Source organism: Oncorhynchus keta, chromosome 30 (assembly GCF_023373465.1).
Source record: "Oncorhynchus keta strain PuntledgeMale-10-30-2019 chromosome 30, Oket_V2, whole genome shotgun sequence".
NCBI classification, from domain to species: Eukaryota; Metazoa; Chordata; class Actinopteri; order Salmoniformes; family Salmonidae; genus Oncorhynchus; species Oncorhynchus keta.
Window position 1 is genome coordinate 2,543,159 of NC_068450.1, and position 21,782 is coordinate 2,564,940.

A 21,782-nucleotide genomic window follows, 5' to 3' on the forward strand; every position below is an offset into this window, starting at 1 on the left:
TATGTTTGTTTCTGTCGGCGCGATGCGTGGAGAAACCCGCTGGCTGCACCGATTCCGATAGCGTCTCTCCAGTGTGCCATGTTTCCGTGAAGCAAAGAACGTTACAGTCTCTGATGTCCCTCTGGTCTACCCTTGCTCGGATTTCATCAACCTTGTTGTCAAGAGACTGGACATTATAAAGGATCAATACTGGGGCAGGTGGCAGCGGGAGGAGGTGTCTGTCTGCCCAATATAAAGGATCAAAAATGTAGAAGGCAGGTGGCAGCGGGAGGAGGTGTCTGTCTGCCCAATATAAAGGATCAAAAATGTAGAAGGCAGGTGGCAGCGAGAAGAGGTGTCTGTCTGCCCAATATAAAGGATCAATACTGGAGAAGGCAGGTGGCAGCGGGAGAAGGTGTCTGTCTGCCCAATATAAAGGATCAAAACTGGAGGAGGCAGGTGGCAGCGGGAGGAGGTGTCTGTCTGCCCAATATAAAGGATCAATACTGGAGGAGGCAGGTGGCAGCGGGAGGAGGTGTCTGTCTGCCCAATATAAAGGATCAATACTGGAGGAGGCAGGTGGCAGCGAGGGGAGGTAGGGAACTGGTCTGTCTGCCCAATATAAAGGATCAATACTGGAGGAGGCAGGTGGCAGCGGGAGGAGGTGTCTGTCTGCCCAATAGAAAGGATCAATACTGGAGGAGGCAGGTGGCAGCGAGAGGAGGTAGGGAACTGGTCTGTCTGCCCAATATAAAGGATCAATACTGGAGGAGGCAGGTGGCAGCGGGAGGAGGTGTCTGTCTGCCCAATAGAAAGGATCAATACTGGAGGAGGCAGGTGGCAGCGGGAGGAGGTGTCTGTCTGCCCAATATAAAGGATCAATACTGGAGGAGGCAGGTGGCAGCGGGAGGAGGTGTCTGTCTGCCCAATATAAAGGATCAATACTGGAGGAGGCAGGTGGCAGCGGGAGGAGGTGTCTGTCTGCCCAATATAAAGGATCAATACTGGAGGAGGCAGGTGGCAGCGAGAGGAGGTGTCTGTCTGCCCAATATAAAGGATCAATACTGGAGGAGGCAGGTGGCAGCGAGAGGAGGTGTCTGTCTGCCCAATATAAAGGATCAATACTGGAGGAGGCAGGTGGCAGCGAGAGGAGGTGTCTGTCTGCCCAATATAAAGGATCAATACTGGAGGAGGCAGGTGGCAGCGAGAGGAGGTGTCTGTCTGCCCAATATAAAGGATCAATACTGGAGGAGGCAGGTGGCAGCGGGAGGAGGTGTCTGTCTGTCCAATATAAAGGATCAATACTGGAGGAGGCAGGTGGCAGCGAGAGGAGGTGTCTGTCTGCCCAATATAAAGGATCAATACTGGAGGAGGCAGGTGGCAGCGGGAGGAGGTGTCTGTCTGCCCAATATAAAGGATCAATACTGGAGGAGGCAGGTGGCAGCGGGAGGAGGTGTCTGTCTGCCCAATATAAAGGATCAATACTGGAGGAGGCAGGTGGCAGCGGGAGGAGGTGTCTGTCTGCCCAATAGAAAGGATCAAAACTGGAGGAGGCAGGTGGCAGCGGGAGGAGGTGTCTGTCTGCCCAATAGAAAGGATCAATACTGGAGGAGGCAGGTGGCAGCGGGAGGAGGTGTCTGTCTGCCCAATATAAAGGATCAATACTGGAGGAGGCAGGTGGCAGCGGGAGGAGGTGTCTGTCTGCCCAATATAAAGGATCAATACTGGAGGAGGCAGGTGGCAGCGGGAGGAGGTGTCTGTCTGCCCAATATAAAGGATCAATACTGGAGGAGGCAGGTGGCAGCGGGAGGAGGTGTCTGTCTGCCCAATAGAAAGGATCAATACTGAAGGAGGCAGGTGGCAGCGGGAGGAGGTGTCTGTCTGTCCAATATAAAGGATCAATACTGGAGGAGGCAGGTGGCAGCGAGAGGAGGTAGGGAACTGGTCTGTCTGCCCAATATAAAGGATCAATACTGGAGGAGGCAGGTGGCAGCGGGAGGAGGTAGGGAACTGGTCTGTCTGCCCAATATAAAGGATCAATACTGGAGGAGGCAGGTGGCAGCGGGAGGAGGTGTCTGTCTGCCCAATATAAAGGATCAATACTGGAGGAGGCAGGTGGCAGCGAGAGGAGGTAGGGAACTGGTCTGTCTGCCCAATATAAAGGATCAATACTGGAGGAGGCAGGTGGCAGCGGGAGGAGGTGTCTGTCTGCCCAATATAAAGGATCAATACTGGAGGAGGCAGGTGGCAGCGAGAGGAGGTAGGGAACTGGTCTGTCTGCCCAATATAAAGGATCAATACTGGAGGAGGCAGGTGGCAGCGGGAGGAGGTGTCTGTCTGCCCAATATAAAGGATCAATACTGGAGGAGGCAGGTGGCAGCGGGAGGAGGTGTCTGTCTGCCCAATATAAAGGATCAATACTGGAGGAGGCAGGTGGCAGCGAGAGGAGGTGTCTGTCTGCCCAATATAAAGGATCAATACTGGAGGAGGCAGGTGGCAGCGAGAGGAGGTGTCTGTCTGCCCAATATAAAGGATCAATACTGGAGGAGGCAGGTGGCAGCGAGAGGAGGTGTCTGTCTGCCCAATATAAAGGATCAATACTGGAGGAGGCAGGTGGCAGCGAGAGGAGGTGTCTGTCTGCCCAATATAAAGGATCAATACTGGAGGAGGCAGGTGGCAGCGGGAGGAGGTGTCTGTCTGCCCAATATAAAGGATCAATACTGGAGGAGGCAGGTGGCAGCGAGAGGAGGTGTCTGTCTGCCCAATATAAAGGATCAATACTGGAGGAGGCAGGTGGCAGCGGGAGGAGGTGTCTGTCTGCCCAATATAAAGGATCAATACTGGAGGAGGCAGGTGGCAGCGGGGGAGGAGGTGTCTGTCTGCCCAATATAAAGGATCAATACTGGAGGAGGCAGGTGGCAGCGGGAGGAGGTGTCTGTCTGCCCAATAGAAAGGATCAATACTGGAGGAGGCAGGTGGCAGCGGGAGGAGGTGTCTGTCTGCCCAATAGAAAGGATCAATACTGGAGGAGGCAGGTGGCAGCGGGAGGAGGTGTCTGTCTGCCCAATATAAAGGATCAATACTGGAGGAGGCAGGTGGCAGCGGGAGGAGGTGTCTGTCTGCCCAATAGAAAGGATCAATACTGGAGGAGGCAGGTGGCAGCGGGAGGAGGTGTCTGTCTGCCCAATAGAAAGGATCAATACTGGAGGAGGCAGGTGGCAGCGAGAGGAGGTGTCTGTCTGCCCAATATAAAGGATCAATACTGGAGGAGGCAGGTGGCAGCGGGAGGAGGTGTCTGTCTGCCCAATATAAAGGATCAATACTGGAGGAGGCAGGTGGCAGCGGGAGGAGGTGTCTGTCTGCCCAATATAAAGGATCAATACTGGAGGAGGCAGGTGGCAGCGGGAGGAGGTGTCTGTCTGCCCAATATAAAGGATCAATACTGGAGGAGGCAGGTGGCAGCGAGAGGAGGTGTCTGTCTGCCCAATATAAAGGATCAATACTGGAGGAGGCAGGTGGCAGCGGGAGGAGGTGTCTGTCTGCCCAATATAAAGGATCAATACTGGAGGAGGCAGGTGGCAGCGGGAGGAGGTGTCTGTCTGCCCAATATAAAGGATCAATACTGGAGGAGGCAGGTGGCAGCGGGAGGAGGTGTCTGTCTGCCCAATAGAAAGGATCAATACTGGAGGAGGCAGGTGGCAGCGGGAGGAGGTGTCTGTCTGCCCAATATAAAGGATCAATACTGGAGGAGGCAGGTGGCAGCGGGAGGAGGTGTCTGTCTGCCCAATATAAAGGATCAATACTGGAGGAGGCAGGTGGCAGCGGGAGGAGGTGTCTGTCTGCCCAATATAAAGGATCAATACTGGAGGAGGCAGGTGGCAGCGGGAGGAGGTGTCTGTCTGCCCAATATAAAGGATCAATACTGGAGGAGGCAGGTGGCAGCGGGAGGAGGTGTCTGTCTGCCCAATAGAAAGGATCAATACTGGAGGAGGCAGGTGGCAGCGAGAGGAGGTGTCTGTCTGCCCAATATAAAGGATCAATACTGGAGGAGGCAGGTGGCAGCGGGAGGAGGTGTCTGTCTGCCCAATATAAAGGATCAATACTGGAGGAGGCAGGTGGCAGCGGGAGGAGGTGTCTGTCTGCCCAATATAAAGGATCAATACTGGAGGAGGCAGGTGGCAGCGGGAGGAGGTGTCTGTCTGCCCAATATAAAGGATCAATACTGGAGGAGGCAGGTGGCAGCGGGAGGAGGTGTCTGTCTGCCCAATATAAAGGATCAATACTGGAGGAGGCAGGTGGCAGCGGGAGGAGGTGTCTGTCTGCCCAATATAAAGGATCAATACTGGAGGAGGCAGGTGGCAGCGGGAGGAGGTGTCTGTCTGCCCAATATAAAGGATCAATACTGGAGGAGGCAGGTGGCAGCGGGAGGAGGTGTCTGTCTGCCCAATATAAAGGATCAATACTGGAGGAGGCAGGTGGCAGCGGGAGGAGGTGTCTGTCTGCCCAATATAAAGGATCAATACTGGAGGAGGCAGGTGGCAGCGGGAGGAGGTGTCTGTCTGCCCAATATAAAGGATCAATACTGGAGGAGGCAGGTGGCAGCGGGAGGAGGTGTCTGTCTGCCCAATATAAAGGATCAATACTGGAGGAGGCAGGTGGCAGCGGGAGGAGGTGTCTGTCTGCCCAATATAAAGGATCAATACTGGAGGAGGCAGGTGGCAGCGGGAGGAGGTGTCTGTCTGCCCAATATAAAGGATCAAAAATGGCGGAGGAATAAAAACAGAGTAAATAGGAAAGTAAACCTCCTCATTGGAGGAGCAGGATGTTGACAAATGTATTTGGTATTTTATTAGGATCCCCATAAGCTGTTGTAAAATCAGCAGCTGCTCTTCCTGGGGTCCACACAGAACACAGAACCCAGAACCCAGAACACAGAACCCAGAACACAAAACATTAAACATAATGACGTAATACAGAACAGCGTAGTCCAGGTTTGGGAGGGTTTGGCCTAGCGTCGTCCGGGTTAGGGAGGGTTTGGCCTAGCGTCGTCCGGGTTAGGGAGGGTTTGGCCTAGCGTCGTCTGGGTTAGGGAGGGTTTGGCCTAGCGTCGTCCGGGTTAGGGAGGGTTTGGCCTAGCGTCGTCTGGGTTAGGGAGGGTTTGGCCTAGCGTCGTCTGGGTTAGGGAGGGTTTGGCCTAGCGTCGTCCGGGTTAGGGAGGGTTTGGCCTAGCGTCGTCCGGGTTAGGGAGGGTTTGGCCTAGCGTCGTCTGGGTTAGGGAGGGTTTGGCCTAGCGTCTTCCGGGTTAGGGAGGGTTTGGCCAGTAGGGATATCCTTTTCTCATCACAACTCCTGTGGCGGGCCGGGCACGCTGACCAGGTCACTACACACATTGGTGCAGCTGGCTTCCGGGTTGGATGCACGCTGTGTTAGAAGCAGTGCGGCTTGGTTGGGTTGTGGCTTTCAACCTACATCTCTCCCGAGCCAGTATTGTAACTACTAACAATTGATACCACGAAATTAGGGGGTAAAATATATATATTTTTCAATAGCCTACAAGTTCCATGCAATAAGGGCTCTATATAATATACGCATTCTTGAATTTGTTATGGATTTGGGGACTATGAAAAGACCCCTGGTGGCATGTCTGGTGGGGTAAGTGTGTGTCAGAGCTGTGTGTAAGTTGACTATGAAAACAAGTTGGGATTTTAGGCACATTGAAGTTTCTTATGAAGAGAAGAAGTGATGCAGTCAGTCTCTCCTCAACTCTTAGCCAAGAGAGACTGGCAGCATAGTATTTATATCAGCCCTGTGATTACAATGAAGAGCAGAACGTTCCGCTCTGCTCTGGGCAAGCAACAGCTTTACTAGGTCTTTCCTTGCAGCACTGGACCCAGCTTCCTCCAGGCTCCCGGGACTTCTCATACCCTAGAATGTATCTGACTGTAAGCCCAGCTTCCTCCAGGCTCTCTAAATGGCATATATTATTCTTATTATTACTGACCCAGCTTCCTCCAGGCTCTCTTCTCATACCCTCTGTATCTACTGACCCAGCTTCCTCCAGGCTCTCTTCTCATACCCTCTGTATCTACTGACCCAGCTTCCTCCAGGCTCTCTTCTCATACCCTCTGTATCTACTGACCCAGCTTCCTCCAGGCTCTCTTCTCATACCCTCTGTATCTACTGACCCAGCTTCCTCCAGGTCAGTAAATACATAGCTCTCTTCTAATACCCTCTGTATCTACTGACCCAGCTTCCTCCAGGTCAGTAAATACATAGCTCTCTTCTAATACCCTCTGTATCTACTGACCCAGCTTCCTCCAGGTCAGTAAATAAATAGCTCTCTTCTCATACCCTCTGTATCTACTGACCCAGCTTCCTCCAGGCTCTCTTCTCATACCCTCTGTATCTACTGACCCAGCTTCCTACAGGTCTGTAAATACATAACTCTCTTCTCATACCCTCTGTACCTACTGACCAAGCTTCCTCCAGGCTCTCTTCTCATACCCTCTGTATCTACTGACCCAGCTTCCTCCAGGCTCTCTTCTCATACCCTCTGTATCTACTGGCCCAGCTTCCTGCAGGCTCTCTTCTCATACCCTCTGTATCTACTGACCCAGCTTCCTCCAGGTCAGTAAATACATAGCTCTCTTCTAATACCCTCTGTATCTACTGACCCAGCTTCCTCCAGGCTCTCTTCTAATACCCTCTGTATCTACTGACCCAGCTTCCTCCAGGTCAGTAAATACATAGCTCTCTTCTAATACCCTCTGTATCTACTGACCCAGCTTCCTCCAGGTCTGTAAATACATAACTCTCTTCTCATACCCTCTGTATCTACTGACCCAGCTTCCTCCAGGCTCTCTTCTCATACCCTCTGTATCTACTGACCCAGCTTCCTCCAGGCTCTCTTCTCATACCCTCTGTATATACTGACCCAGCTTCCTCCAGGCTCTCTTCTCATACCCTCTGTATCTACTGACCCAGCTTCCTCCAGGCTCTCTTCTCATACCCTCTGTATATACTGACACAGCTTCCTCCAGGCTCTCTTCTCATACCCTCTGTATCTACTGACCCAGCTTCCTCCAGGTCTGTAAATACATAACTCTCTTCTCATACCCTCTGTATCTACTGACCCAGCTTCCTCCAGGCTCTCTTCTCATACCCTCTGTATATACTGACCCAGCTTCCTCCAGGCTCTCTTCTCATACCCTCTGTATCTACTGACCCAGCTTCCTCCAGGTTCTCTTCTCATACCCTCTGTATCTACTGACCCAGCTTCCTCCAGGTCAGTAAATACATAGCTCTCTTCTCATACCTTTAGCGGTAGCTTGTTGGATGACTTTCTCTGCATGTTGAACGAGTGGATTACTCAAATCGATGGTGCCAACTAAACAGACCTTTTGGGATATAAAGAAGGATTTTATCTAACAAAACGACACTACATGTTATAGATGGGACCCTTTGGATGACAAATCAGAGGAAGATGTTCAAAAAGTACATTAATATTTAATCACTATTTGTGAATTTATGAAACCTGTGCTGGTGGATAAATATTTTGATGTGGGGTGCCTTCGTCAAACAATCGCTTGGCATGTGTCACGCGTTGGTCTTAGTATTTTGTGTTTTCGTTTATTATTTGGTCAGGCCAGGGTGTGACATGGGTTTATGTTGTTGTATTTCGTATTGGGGTTTTTGTATTATTGGGATTGCGGCTGAGTAGGGGTGTTGTATGGGCTTGGCTGCCTGAGGTGGTTCTCAATCAGAGTCAGGTGATTCTCATTGTCTCTGATTGGGAACCGTATTTAGGTAGCCTGGGTTTCACTGTGTATTTCGTGGGTGATTGTTCCTGTCTCTGTGTAGTGTTCACCAGATAGGCTGTAATAGGTTTCACGTTCCGTTTGTTGTTTTTGTATATGTATAAGTTATTTAATGTATCGCGATCTCTTTATTAAAGACATTCTTCCAAGATGGCGTAGCAGTCGGACGTGTGTTTTGTCTTGTCCCGTCCTGTCTAGTGTAAATATAGTTTTCTTCGTTTTTTTTTTTCTGTATATATTTTGTACATATTTTAATCTCACTTTCCAACTAGAGCTGAATATACTCTCCTGCAACCCGCATCACCCAATGTGGTACGGATCTGCTTTTTCTATACTTTACTTTAGAACCGGAACCACCATCAGAAGCTAGCCAGCTAACTAGCTACTAGCTAGTACTCAGTTAGCCATTGCTAGCGGTCTTCAAAGCTAACTAGGACACCAGCGCGACATCAACCCAGAGCATATCAGACTGCTCTTTCTCTACCACATCTCCGGATTCCTACCGCAAGCTCTGAACCTTTACACCGGATCATCGCAACTAGCTAGCTGCAATCCGAGTGGCTACTCCTGGCTAACGTCTCTGTCCCAATACAAGCACCAGTTAGCCTTGAGCTAAGCCCATCTCCCGACTAGCCGAAGAGGCCCAACAATACCTCTTTTGCAAATTGGCCTGGACCCTTTACTGCCGACTCGGAGCCCCGCCGATCTATCACGACTGGTCAGCCAACATAATCGTCCGAGGTGGTTTCAACAGGCTTTTCGTTGCGACATCGCCAAAGATCCATCTGCTGGCCAAGGCCCGCGAGCTTTCTGAAACGCTGTGTCTCCAGCTCACCTAGCGTACTAGAGCACCTGTAGCATACTCCTGGGCTACAACTACCCGGGCCCACGACCGGTCTGTCGATGTCACCGCATGAAGAGGAATAAACAGACTCACCCCATCGCGACGTCCCCCAAAGGTTAGCTCTCTAGCCCTCGCTATCTCCCTGCTTGCTAATTCGGCCTGCTAACGGCTAGCTTGTCTAGCCCGGGCCTACGAACTGTTAGCTTGTTAGCACAGGCCTGCTAACCATCTGAATCACCGCATCCCAAACACTCTGAACCCATTTACTTTCTATCTCTCTTTGATTTTTATTTTGTTTATACCTTCCGGAAACCTGCCTCACCCACTGTAAAAGCGTCAGCTAAATGGCATATATTATATTATATTATACGGAATCGCTATTACTCTTAATTTTTATTTTATTTTTATGACACACTCAAGAACCTCCAGACGCTAACCAGCTAACTAGCTACAAGCTATTTAGTCATTGTTAGGTTTTTTTAAAAACCTGGATAACACTCGCCAGCCCAGCTTCCCTGCCCATCCACCGCTGCCCCCTGGACACTGATCTCTTGGCTACATAGCTGACGCACGCTGGACTGTCCATTAATCACGGTACCCCATTCTGCTTGTTTGTTTATCTGTCGGCCCAGTTGCCTAGTCAACGCCATTTTACCTGCTGTTTGTTGTGCTAGCTGATTAGCCTCGCCCACTGTTTTTAGCTAGCTTTCCCAATTCAACACCTGTGATTACTGTATGCCTCACTGTATGTCTCTCCCAAATGTCAATATGCCTTGTATACTGTTGTTCAGGTTAGTTATCATTGTTTTAGTTCACAATGGAGCCCCTAGATCCACTCTGCATACCCCTGTTACCTCCTTTGTCCCACCCCCACACATGCGGTGACCTCACCCATTACAACCAGCATGTCCAGAGATACAACCTCTCTCATCATCACCCAGTGCCTGGGCTTACCTCCGCTGTACCCGCACCCCACCATACCCCTGTCTGCGCATTATGCCCTGAATATATTCTACCATGCCCAGAAACCTGCTCCTCTTATCCTCTGCCCCCAACGCTCTAGGCGACCAGTTTTGATAGCCTTTAGCCGCACCCTCATACTACTCCTTCTCTGTTCCGCGGGTGATGTGGAGGTAAACCCAGGCCCTGCATGTCCCCAGGTACCCTCATTTGTTGACTTCTGTGATCGAAAAAGTCTTGGTTTTATGCATGTCAACATCAGAAGCCTCCTCCCTAAGTTTGTTTTACTCACTGCTTTAGCACACTCTGCTAACCCTGATGTCCTTGCCGTGTCTGAATCCTGGCTCAGGAAGGCCACCAAAAATTCAGAGATTTCCATACCCAACTATAACATCTTCCGTCAAGATATAACTGCCAAAGGGGCGGAGTCGCAGTCTACTGCAGAGATAGCCTGCAAAGTAATGTCATACTTTCCAGGTCCATACCCAAACAGTTTGAACTACTAATTTTGAAAATTACTCTCTCCAGAAACAAGTCTCTCACTGTTGCCACCTGCTACCGACCCCCCGTCAGCTCCCAGCTGTGCCCTGGACACCATTTGTGAATTGATCGCCCCCATCTAGCTTCAGAGTTTGTTCTGTTAGGTGACCTAAACTGGGATATGCTTAACACCCCGGCAGTCCTACAATCTAAGCTAGATGACCTCAATCTCACTCAAATCATCAAGGAACCCACCAGGTACAACCCTAACTCTGTAAACAAAGGCACCCTCATAGACGTCATCCTGACCAACTGGCCCTCCAAATATACCTCCTCTGTCTTCAACCAGGATCTCAGCGATCACTGCCTCATCGCCTGTATCCGCCACGGAGCCGCAGTCAAACGACCACCCCTCATCACTGTCAAACGCTCCCTAAAACACTTCTGTGAGCAGGCCTTTCTAATCGACCTGGCCCGGGTATCCTGGAAGGACATTGACCTCATCCCGTCAGTTGAGGATGCATGGTCATTCTTTAAAAGTAACTTCCTCACCATTTTAGATAAGCATGCTCCGTTCAAAAAATGCAGAACCAAGAACAGATACAGCCCTTGGTTCACTCCAGACCTGACTGCCCTCGACCAGCACAAAAACATCCTGTGGCGGACTGCAATAGCATCGAATAGCCCCGTGATATGCAACTGTTCAGGGAAGTCAGGAACCAATACACGCAGTCAGTCAGGAAAGCTAAGGCCAGCTTCTTCAGGCAGAAGTTTGCATCCTGTAGCTCCAACTCCAAAAGTTCTGGGACACTGTGAAGTCCATGGAGAACAAGAGCACCTCCTCCCAGCTGCCCACTGCACTGAGGCTAGGAAACACGGTCTCCACCGATAAATCCATGATTATCGAAAACTTCAATAAGCACTTCTCAACGGCTGGCCATGCCTTCCGCCTGGCTACTCCAACCTCGGCCAACAGCTCCGCCCCCCCCGTAGTTCCTCACCCAAGCCTCTCCAGGTTCTCCTTTACCCAAATCCAGATAGCAGATGTTCTGAAAGAGCTGCAAAACCTGGACCCGTACAAATCAGCTGGGCTTGACAATCTGGACCCGCTATTTCTGAAACTATCTGCCGCCATTGTCGCAACCCCTATTACCAGCCTGTTCAACCTCTCTTTCATATCGTCTGAGATCCCCAAGGATTGAAAGCTGCCGCAGTCATCCCCCTCTTCAAAGGGGAGACACCCTGGACCCAAACTGCTATAGACCTATATCCATCCTGCCCTGCCTATCTAAGGTCTTCGAAAGCCAAGTCAACAAACAGGTCACTGACCATCTCGAATCCCACCGTACCTTCTCCGCTGTGCAATCTGGTTTCCGAGCCGGTCACGGGTGCACCTCAGCCACACTCAAGGTACTAAACGATATCATAACCGCCATCGATAAAAGACAGTACTGTGCAGCCGTCTTCATCGACCTCGCCAAGGCTTTCGACTCTGTCAATCACCATATTCTTATGTTTTTCGGATGACTGCCTTGCCTGGTTCACCAATTACTTTGCAGACAGAGTTCAGTGTGTCAAATCGGAGGGCATGCTGTCCGGTCCTCTGGCAGTCTCTACGGGGGTGCCACAGGGTTCAATTCTCGGGCCGACTCTTTTCTCTGTATATATCAATGATGTTGCTCTTGCTGCGGGCGATTCCCTGATCCACCTCTACGCAGACGACACCATTCTATATACTTTCGGCCCGTCATTGGACACTGTGCTATCAAACCTCCAAACGAGCTTCAATGCCATACAGCACTCCTTCCGTGGCCTCCAACTGCTCTTAAACGCGAGTAAAACCAAATGCATGCTTTTCAACCGATCGCTGCCTGCACCCGCATGCCCGACTAGCATCACCACCCTGGATGGTTCCGACCTTGAATATGTGGACATCTATAAGTACCTAGGTGTCTGGCTAGACTGCAAACTCTCCTTCCAGACTCACATCAAACATCTCCAATCAAAAATCAAATCAAGAGTCGGCTTTCTATTCCGCAACAAAGCCTCCTTCACTCACGCTGCCAAGCTTACCCTAGTAAAACTGACTATCCTACCGATCCTCGACTTCGGCGATGTCATCTACAAAATGGCTTCCAACACTCTACTCAGCAAACTGGATGCAGTCTATCACAGTGCCATCCGTTTTGTCACTAAAGCACCTTATACCACCCACCACTGCGACTTGTATGCTCTAGTCGGCTGGCCCTCACTACATATTCGTCGCCAGACCCACTGGCTCCAGGTCATTTACAAGTCCATGCTAGGTAAAGCTCCGCCTTTTCTCAGTTCACTGGTCACGATGGCAACACCCATCCGTAGCACGCGCTCCAGCAGGTGTATCTCACTGATCATCCCTAAAGCCAACACCTCATTTGCCGCCTTTCGTTCCAGTACTCTGCTGCCTGTGACTGGAACGAATTGCAAAAATCGCTGAAGTTGGAGACTTTTATCTCCCTCACCAACTTCAAACATCAGCTATCCGAGTAGCTAACCGATCGCTGCAGCTGTACATAGTCTATAGGTAAATAGCTCACCCATTTTCACCTACCTCATTCCCATACTGTTTTTATACTGTTTTTATTTATTTACTTTTCTGCTCTTTTGCACACCAATATCTCTACCTGTACATGCCCATCTGATCATTTATCACTCCAGTGTTAATCTGCAAAATTGTATTATTCGCCTACCTCCTCATGCCTTTTGCACACATTGTATATAGACTGCCCATTTTTTTCTACTGTGTTATTGACTTGCTAATTGTTTACTCCATGTGTAACTCTGTGTTGTCTGTTCACACTGCTATGCTTTATCTTGGCCAGGTCGCAGTTGCAAATGAGAACTTGTTCTCAACTAGCCTACCTGGTTAAATAAAGGTGTTCTCAACTAGCCTACCTGGTTAAATAAAGGTGAAATAAAAAAAAAATAAAAAAACATGAGTAACCACTACGCTGCATTTCGGTCCGAATCTCTTTTGACAAACGAAGAACGCCGTTACAGCATGCTTTCGTTGTAAAGCCAATTAAAAATCGGACAGTGCAGTTAGATTAACAACAATTTAAGCTTTTAACCAATATAAGACACTTGTATGTTCCTAAATGTTTAATATCCATCATGTTTATTTTAAATTTTTAATTAAGTGCCCTCCAGATTCACCGGAAGTTGTCCCTCTAGCGGAATGCCTTGAGAAGTTTCTAATGTAACAATGTGTGAATATTACACTTGTCTTTCATCTTCTATTATTCACAGCCGATACAGATACTCTACCTATCAACATGTTGTCTGGTGGTACATTGATAGAGATACTGTACCTATCAACATGTTGTCTGGTGGTACATTGATAGAGATACTGTACCTATCAACATGTTGTCTGGTGGTACATTGATAGAGATACTGTACCTATCAACATGTTGTCTGGTGGTACATTGATAGAGATACTCTACCTATCAACATGTTGTCTGGTGGTACATTGATAGAGATACTGTACCTATCAACATGTTGTCTGGTGGTACATTGATAGAGATACTGTACCTATCAACATGTTGTCTGGTGGTACATTGATAGAGATACTGTACCTATCAACATGTTGTCTGGTGGTACATTGATAGAGATACTCTACCTATCAACATGTTGTCTGGTGGTACATTGATAGAGATACTGTACCTATCAACATGTTGTCTGGTGGTACATCAATACAGATACTCTACCTATCAACATGTTGTCTGATGGTACATTGATAGAGATACTCTACCTATCAACATGTTGTCTGGTGGTACATCAATACAGATACTCTACCTATCAACATGTTGTCTGGTGGTACATTGATAGAGATACTGTACCTATCAACATGTTGTTTGGTGGTACATTGATACAGATACTGTACCTATCAACATGTTGTCTGGTGGTACATTGATAGAGATACTCTACCTATCAACATGTTGTCTGGTGGTACATTGATAGAGATACTGTACCTATCAACATGTTGTCTGGTGGTACATTGATAGAGATACTCTACCTATCAACATGTTGTCTGGTGGTACATTGATAGAGATACTGTACCTATCAACATGTTGTCTGGTGGTACATTGATAGAGATACTGTACCTATCAACATGTTGTCTGGTGGTACATTGATAGAGATACTGTACCTATCAACATGTTGTCTGGTGGTACATTGATAGAGATACTGTACCTATCAACATGTTGTCTGGTGGTAGATGTTAGTCATCATCCCTTCATGTGGTGTCCCATATAAGACAGTTCCCTTACATATTTGAAGAATACACAGCCCCCATAAAAAATACACAGGGTCCCCCATAAAGAATACACAGGGTCCCCCCATAAAGAATACACAGGGTCCCCATAAAAAATACACAGGGTCCCCCATAAAGAATACACAGGGTCCCCCATAAAGAATACACAGGGTCCCCCATAAAGAATACACAGGGTCCCCCCATAAAGAATACACAGGGTCCCCCCATAAAGAATACACAGGGTCCCCCATAAAGAACACACAGGGTCCCCCATAAAGAATACACAGGGTCCCCCATAAAGAATACACAGGGTCCCCCATAAAGAATACACAGGGTCCCCCATAAAGAATACACAGGGTCCCCCATAAAGAATACACAGGGTCCCCCCATAAAGAATACACAGGGTCCCCCATAAAGAACACACAGGGTCCCCCATAAAGAATACACAGGGTCCCCCCATAAAGAATACACAGGGTCCCCCATAAAGAATACACAGGGTCCCCCATAAAGAATACACAGGGTCCCCCATAAAGAATACACAGGGTCCCCCATAAAGAATACACAGGGTCCCCCATAAAGAACACACAGGGTCCCCCATAAAGAATACACAGGGCCCCCCATAAAGAATACACAGCCCCCATAAAGAATACACAGGGCCCCCATAAAGAATACACAGGGCCCCCCATAAAGAATACACAGGGTCCCCCATAAAGAATACACAGGGTCCCCATAAAGAATACACAGGGTCCCCCCATAAAGAATACACAGGGCCCCCCCATAAATAATACACATGCCCCCCATAAAGAATACACAGGTCCCCCATAAAGAATAAACAGGCCCCCCATAAAGAATACACAGGGTCCCCCATAAAGAAAACACAGGGTCCCCCATAAAGAATTACACAGGGCCCCCATAAAGAATACACAGGGCCCCCATAAAGAATACACAGGGCCCCCATAAAGAATTAAACAGGGCCCCCATAAAGAATACACAGGGCCCCCATAAAGAATTACACAGGGCCCCCATAAAGAATTACACAGGGCCCCCATAAAGAATTACACAGGGCCCCCATAAAGAATACACAGGGCCCCCATAAAGAATTACACAGGGCCCCCATAAAGAATTACACAGGGCCCCCATAAAGAATTACACAGGGCCCCCATAAAGAATAAACAGGGCCCCCATAAAGAATACACAGGGTCCCCCCATAAAGAATACACAGGGTCCCCCCATAAAGAATACACAGGGTCCCCCCATAAAGAATACACAGCCCCCCCATAAAGAATACACAGGGTTCCCCCATAAATAATACACATGCCCCCCATAAAGAATACACAGGTCCCCCATAAAAGAATTACACAGGGTCCCCCATAAAGAATACACAGGGCCCGCATAAAGAATTACACAGGGCCCCCATAAAGAATTACACAGCCCCCCATAAAGAATTACACAGGGCCCCCATAAAGAATACACAGGGCCCCCATAAAGAATTACACAGGTCCCCCATAAAGAATTACACAGGGTCCCCCATAAAGAATACACAGGGCCCCCATAAAGAATTACACAGGGCCCCCATAAAGAATTACACAGCCCCCATAAAGAATTACACAAGGCCCCCATAAAGAATTACACAGGGCCCCCATAAAGAATACACAGGGCCCCCATAAAGAATACACAGGGCCCCCATAAAGAATTACACAGGGCCCCCATAAAGAATACACAGGGCCCCCATAAAGAATTACACAGGGCCCCCATAAAGAATTACACAGGGCCCCCATAAAGAATTACACAGGGCCCCCATAAAGAATAAACAGGGCCCCCATAAAGAATTACACAGGGCCCCCATAAAGAATACACAGGGTCCCCCCATAAAGAATTACACAGGGCCCCCATAAAGAATTACACAGGGCCCCCATAAAGAATTACACAGGGTCCCCCATTACTCACATTTGAAGGAAAGGTTTTTATATATATTTAGAATGTATTTTATCCTTTTCGATCTGGCAAGTGTTCTTACTGATGTTCCATGTATTAGTGGTCAATAATCTGTATCAACTTGTCTTCTAGTCCAGGGGCTCCATGACAAAACATCTGTAGAAAAACACAGTGGAGTTGATACTGTGCACTGATGACATAATAATGGTTGTTAGGTGTCCAGGACAGACTAGTGATAGTATTTTGACCTACGACCAGATCAAATGTGACTGAAATAGGACTGGCGCCTGGCCACATACTGCCTCAGCATTCTGCTCCTGATATGGTAGGAGGTTCCCACGACACTAATGAACAAGAAATACGCCAGGTTTTCTAAGTATCCTGTGAATTAAATAAAATACTGTGCCTTCAGAAAGTATTCACAACCCTTGACTTTTTCCACATTTTGTTGTGTTACGGCCTGAATTTAAAATGGGTTGAATTTAGATTTTGTGTCACTGGCCTACTGTCAGGTTGTGCGCTATTGGTATAGAAGTCAGGTGCAGGAGAGCAGAGAGTTGTGATCTACTGGTGGAGAGGTCAGGTGCAGTAGAGCAGAGAGTTGTGATCTACTGGTGGAGAGGTCAGGTGCAGTAGAGCAGAGAGTTGTGATCTATTGGTATAGAAGTCAGGTGCAGTAGAGCAGAGAGTTGTGATCTACTGGTGGAGAGGTCAGGTGCAGTAGAGCAGAGAGTTGTGATCTACTGGTGGAGAGGTCAGGTGCAGTAGAGCAGAGAGTTGTGATCTATTGGTATAGAAGTCAGGTGCAGTAGAGCAGAGAGTTGTGATCTATTGGTATAGAAGTCAGGTGCAGTAGAGCAGAGAGTTGTGATCTACTGGTATAGAAGTCAGGTGCAGGAGAGCAGAGAGTTGTGATCTACTGGTATAGAAGTCAGGTGCAGGAGAGCAGAGAGTTGTGATCTACTGGTGGAGAGGTCAGGTGCAGTAGAACAGAGAGTTGTGATCTATTGGTATAGAAGTCAGGTGCAGTAGAGCAGAGAGTTGTGATCTATTGGTATAGAAGTAAGGTGCAGTAGAGCAGAGAGTTGTGATCTACTGGTATAGAAGTCAGGTGCAGGAGAGCAGAGAGTTGTGATCTACTGGTGTAGGAGTCAGGTGCAGGAGAGCAGAGAGTTGTGATCTATTGGTGTTGAAGTCAGGTGCAGGAGAGCAGAGAGTTGTGATCTACTGGTGTAGAAGTCAGGTGCAGGAGAGCAGAGAGTTGTGATCTACTGGTGTAGAAGTCAGGTGCAGGAGAGCAGAGAGTTGTGATCTATTGGTATAGAAGTCAGGTGCAGGAGAGCAGAGAGTTGTGATCTACTGGTATAGAAGTCAGGTGCAGGAGAGCAGAGAGTTGTGATCTACTGGTATAGAAGTCAGGTGCAGGAGAGCAGAGAGTTGTGATCTACTGGTGTTGAAGTCAGGTGCAGGAGAGCAGAGAGTTGTGATCTACTGGTGTAGAAGTCAGGTGCACGAGAGCAGAGAGTTGTGATCTATTGGGATAGAAGTCAGGTGCAGGAGAGCAGAGAGTTGTGATCTACTGGTATATATGTCAGGTGCAGGAGAGCAGAGAGTTGTGATCTACTGGTATAGAAGTCAGGTGCAGGAGAGCAGAGAGTTGTGATCTACTGGTATAGAAGTCAGGTGCAGGAGAGCAGAGAGTTGTGATCTACTGGTATAGAAGTCAGGTGCAGGAGAGCAGAGAGTTGTGATCTATTGGTATAGAAGTCAGGTGCAGGAGAGCAGAGAGTTGTGATCTACTGGTATAGAAGTCAGTTGCAGTAGAGCAGAGAGTTGTGATCTATTGGTATAGAAGTCAGGTGCAGTAGAGCAGAGAGTTGTGATCTACTGGTATAGAGGTCAGGTGCACGAGGGCAGAGAGTTGTGATCTACTGGTGTAGAAGTCAGGTGCAGGAGAGCAGAGAGTTGTGATCTACTGGTATAGAAGTCAGGTGCAGTAGAGCAGAGAGTTGTGATCTATTGGTATAGAAGTCAGGTGCAGTAGAGCAGAGAGTTGTGATCTATTGGTATAGAAGTCAGGTGCAGGAGAGCAGAGAGTTGTGATCTACTGGTATAGAAGTCAGGTGCAGGAGAGCAGAGAGTTGTGATCTACTGGTATAGAAGTCAGGTGCAGGAGAGCAGAGAGTTGTGATCTACTGGTATAGAAGTCAGGTGCAGTAGAGCAGAGAGTTGTGATCTATTGGTATAGAAGTCAGGTGCAGTAGAGCAGAGAGTTGTGATCTATTGGTATAGAAGTCAGGTGCAGTAGAGCAGAGAGTTGTGATCTACTGGTATAGAAGTCAGGTGCAGGAGAGCAGAGAGTTGTGATCTACTGGTGTATAGATGTCAGGTGCAGGAGAGCAGAGAGTTGTGATCTATTGGTATAGAAGTCAGGTGCAGTAGAGCAGAGAGTTGTGATCTATTGGTATAGAAGTCAGGTGCAGTAGAGCAGAGAGTTGTGATCTACTGGTATAGAAGTCAGGTGCAGGAGAGCAGAGAGTTGTGATCTACTGGTGTAGGAGTCAGGTGCAGGAGAGCAGAGAGTTGTGATCTATTGGTGTTGAAGTCAGGTGCAGGAGAGCAGAGAGTTGTGATCTACTGGTGTAGAAGTCAGGTGCAGGAGAGCAGAGAGTTGTGATCTACTGGTGTAGAAGTCAGGTGCAGGAGAGCAGAGAGTTGTGATCTATTGGTATAGAAGTCAGGTGCAGTAGAGCAGAGAGTTGTGATCTACTGGTATAGAAGTCAGGTGCAGGAGAGCAGAGAGTTGTGATCTACTGGTGTATAGAAGTCAGGTGCAGGAGAGCAGAGAGTTGTGATCTACTGGTGGAGAGGTCAGGTGCAGTAGAGCAGAGAGTTGTGATCTATTGGTATAGAAGTCAGGTGCAGTAGAGCAGAGAGTTGTGATCTATTGGTATAGAAGTCAGGTGCAGTAGAGCAGAGAGTTGTGATCTACTGGTATAGAAGTCAGGTGCAGGAGAGCAGAGAGTTGTGATCTACTGGTGTATAGATGTCAGGTGCAGGAGAGCAGAGAGTTGTGATCTATTGGTATAGAAGTCAGGTGCAGTAGAGCAGAGAGTTGTGATCTATTGGTATAGAAGTCAGGTGCAGTAGAGCAGAGAGTTGTGATCTACTGGTATAGAAGTCAGGTGCAGGAGAGCAGAGAGTTGTGATCTACTGGTGTAGGAGTCAGGTGCAGGAGAGCAGAGAGTTGTGATCTATTGGTGTTGAAGTCAGGTGCAGGAGAGCAGAGAGTTGTGATCTACTGGTGTAGAAGTCAGGTGCAGGAGAGCAGAGAGTTGTGATCTACTGGTGTAGAAGTCAGGTGCAGGAGAGCAGAGAGTTGTGATCTATTGGTATAGAAGTCAGGTGCAGTAGAGCAGAGAGTTGTGATCTACTGGTATAGAAGTCAGGTGCAGGAGAGCAGAGAGTTGTGATCTACTGGTGTAGAAGTCAGGTGCAGGAGAGCAGAGAGTTGTGATCTACTGGTGTTGAAGTCAGGTGCAGGAGAGCAGAGAGTTGTGATCTACTGGTATATAAGTCAGGTGCAGGAGAGCAGAGAGTTGTGATCTACTGGTATAGAAGTCAGGTGCAGGAGAGCAGAGAGTTGTAATCAGGCGCACACTTTAATGAGGCAGGAGAAACCTACAGACTGACACAACTGCATCAAAAAACAAATGCTTGATTACCAACAACGACGAGACGGCCTACAGGGAGGAGGTGAGGGCCCTCGGAGTGTGGTGTCAGGAAAATAACCTCACACTCAATGTCAACAAAACAAAGGAGATGATTGTGGACTTCAGGAGACAGCAGAGGGAGCACCCCCCTATCCACATCGATGGAACAGTAGTGGAGAGGGTAGCAAGTTTTAAGTTCCTCGGCATACACATCACGGACAAACTGAATTGGTCCACTCACACAGACAGCGTCGTGAAGAAGGCGCAGCAGTGCCTCTTCAACCTCAGGAGGCTGAAGAAATTCGGCTTGTCACCAAAAGCACTCACAAACTTCTACAGATGCACAATCGAGAGCATCATGACGGGCTGTATCACCGCCTGGTACGGCAACTGCTCCGCCCACAACCGTAAGGCTCTCCAGAGGGTAGTGAGGTCTGCACAACGCATCACCGGGGGCAAACTACCTGCCCTCAGGACACCTACACCACCCGATGTTACAGGAAGGCCATAAAGATCATCAAGGACATCAACCACCGAGCCACTGCCCTATCATCCAGAAGGCGAGGTCAGTACAGGTGCATCAAAGCAGGTACCGGGAGACTGAAAAACAGCTTCTATCTCAAGGCCATCAGACTGTTAAACAGCCACCACTAACATTGAGTGGCTGCTGCCAACACACTGACTCAACTCCAGCCACTTTAAAAATGGGAATTGATGGAAAATATATCACTAGCCACTTTAAACTATGACACTTTGTTTACATACCCTACATTACTCATCTCATATGTATATACTGTACTCGATACCATCTACTGCATCTTGCCTATGCCGTTCTGTACCATCAATCATTCATATATCTTTATGTACATATTCTTTATCCCTTTTAAGGTAGTAGTTTTGGAATTCTTAGGTTAGATTACTTGTTGGTTATTACTGCATTGTCGGAACTAGAAGCACAATCATTTCGCTACACTCGCATTAACATCTGCTGACCATGTGTATGTGACGAATACACTTGATTTGATTTGTCAGCTCGGTGGTTTGAACTTGCAATCTTCCGGTTACTTGTCCAACGCTCTAATCACTAGGCTACCCTGCCGCCCCATTTATGTAGTGTGATTAGGGAATGTAAACCAGGTGTGCGGGGAAACAAGACAAAACAAATGGAACAATGAAAAGTGGAGAGGCGATGGCTAGAAGACTGGTGACGTCGACCGCCGTACGCCGCCCGAACAAGGAGAAGAGCCGGCTTCGGCGGAAGTCGTGACACCTACCCACTGTACCCGATAACGTCAAAGAGGAATTATATTTTTTTGAAAATTGTCAAATTAATAAAAAATGAAAAGCTGAAAAGTCTTGAGTCAATATCTATTCAACCCCTTTGTTATGGCAAGCCCCAAATAAGTTCAGGATTAACATTTGCTTATCAAGTCACATAATAACTTGCACATCATGTTAATTTGCTCAATTGTAATTACTTCGCTACTATTGGCCTATTTATTGCCTCCTTAATACATTTGCACACACTTTATATAGACTTTATTTTATATTTTTTATTTATTTCACCTTTATTTAACCAGGTAGGCTAGTTGAGAACACCTTTATTTAACCAGGTAGGCTAGTTGAGAACACCTTTATTTAACCAGGTAGGCTAGTTGAGAACACCTTTATTTAACCAGGTAGGCTAGTTGAGAACACCTTTATTTAACCAGGTAGGCTAGTTGAGAACACCTTTATTTAACCAGGTAGGCTAGTTGAGAACA

General features: G+C 48.0%; 1 long non-coding RNA gene across 1 annotated transcript; it reads left to right on the forward strand.

Annotated features, from left to right (window-relative positions):
* Positions 1–683: 683 nt before the first annotated feature.
* LOC127913721 (uncharacterized) lies at positions 684–2,114 on the forward strand. The gene is made up of 3 exons (XR_008086547.1): positions 684–756; positions 1,897–1,965; positions 2,095–2,114. It is a non-coding gene; the product is annotated as an uncharacterized LOC127913721 (long non-coding RNA).
* The last annotated feature ends 19,668 nt before the right edge of the window (positions 2,115–21,782 follow it).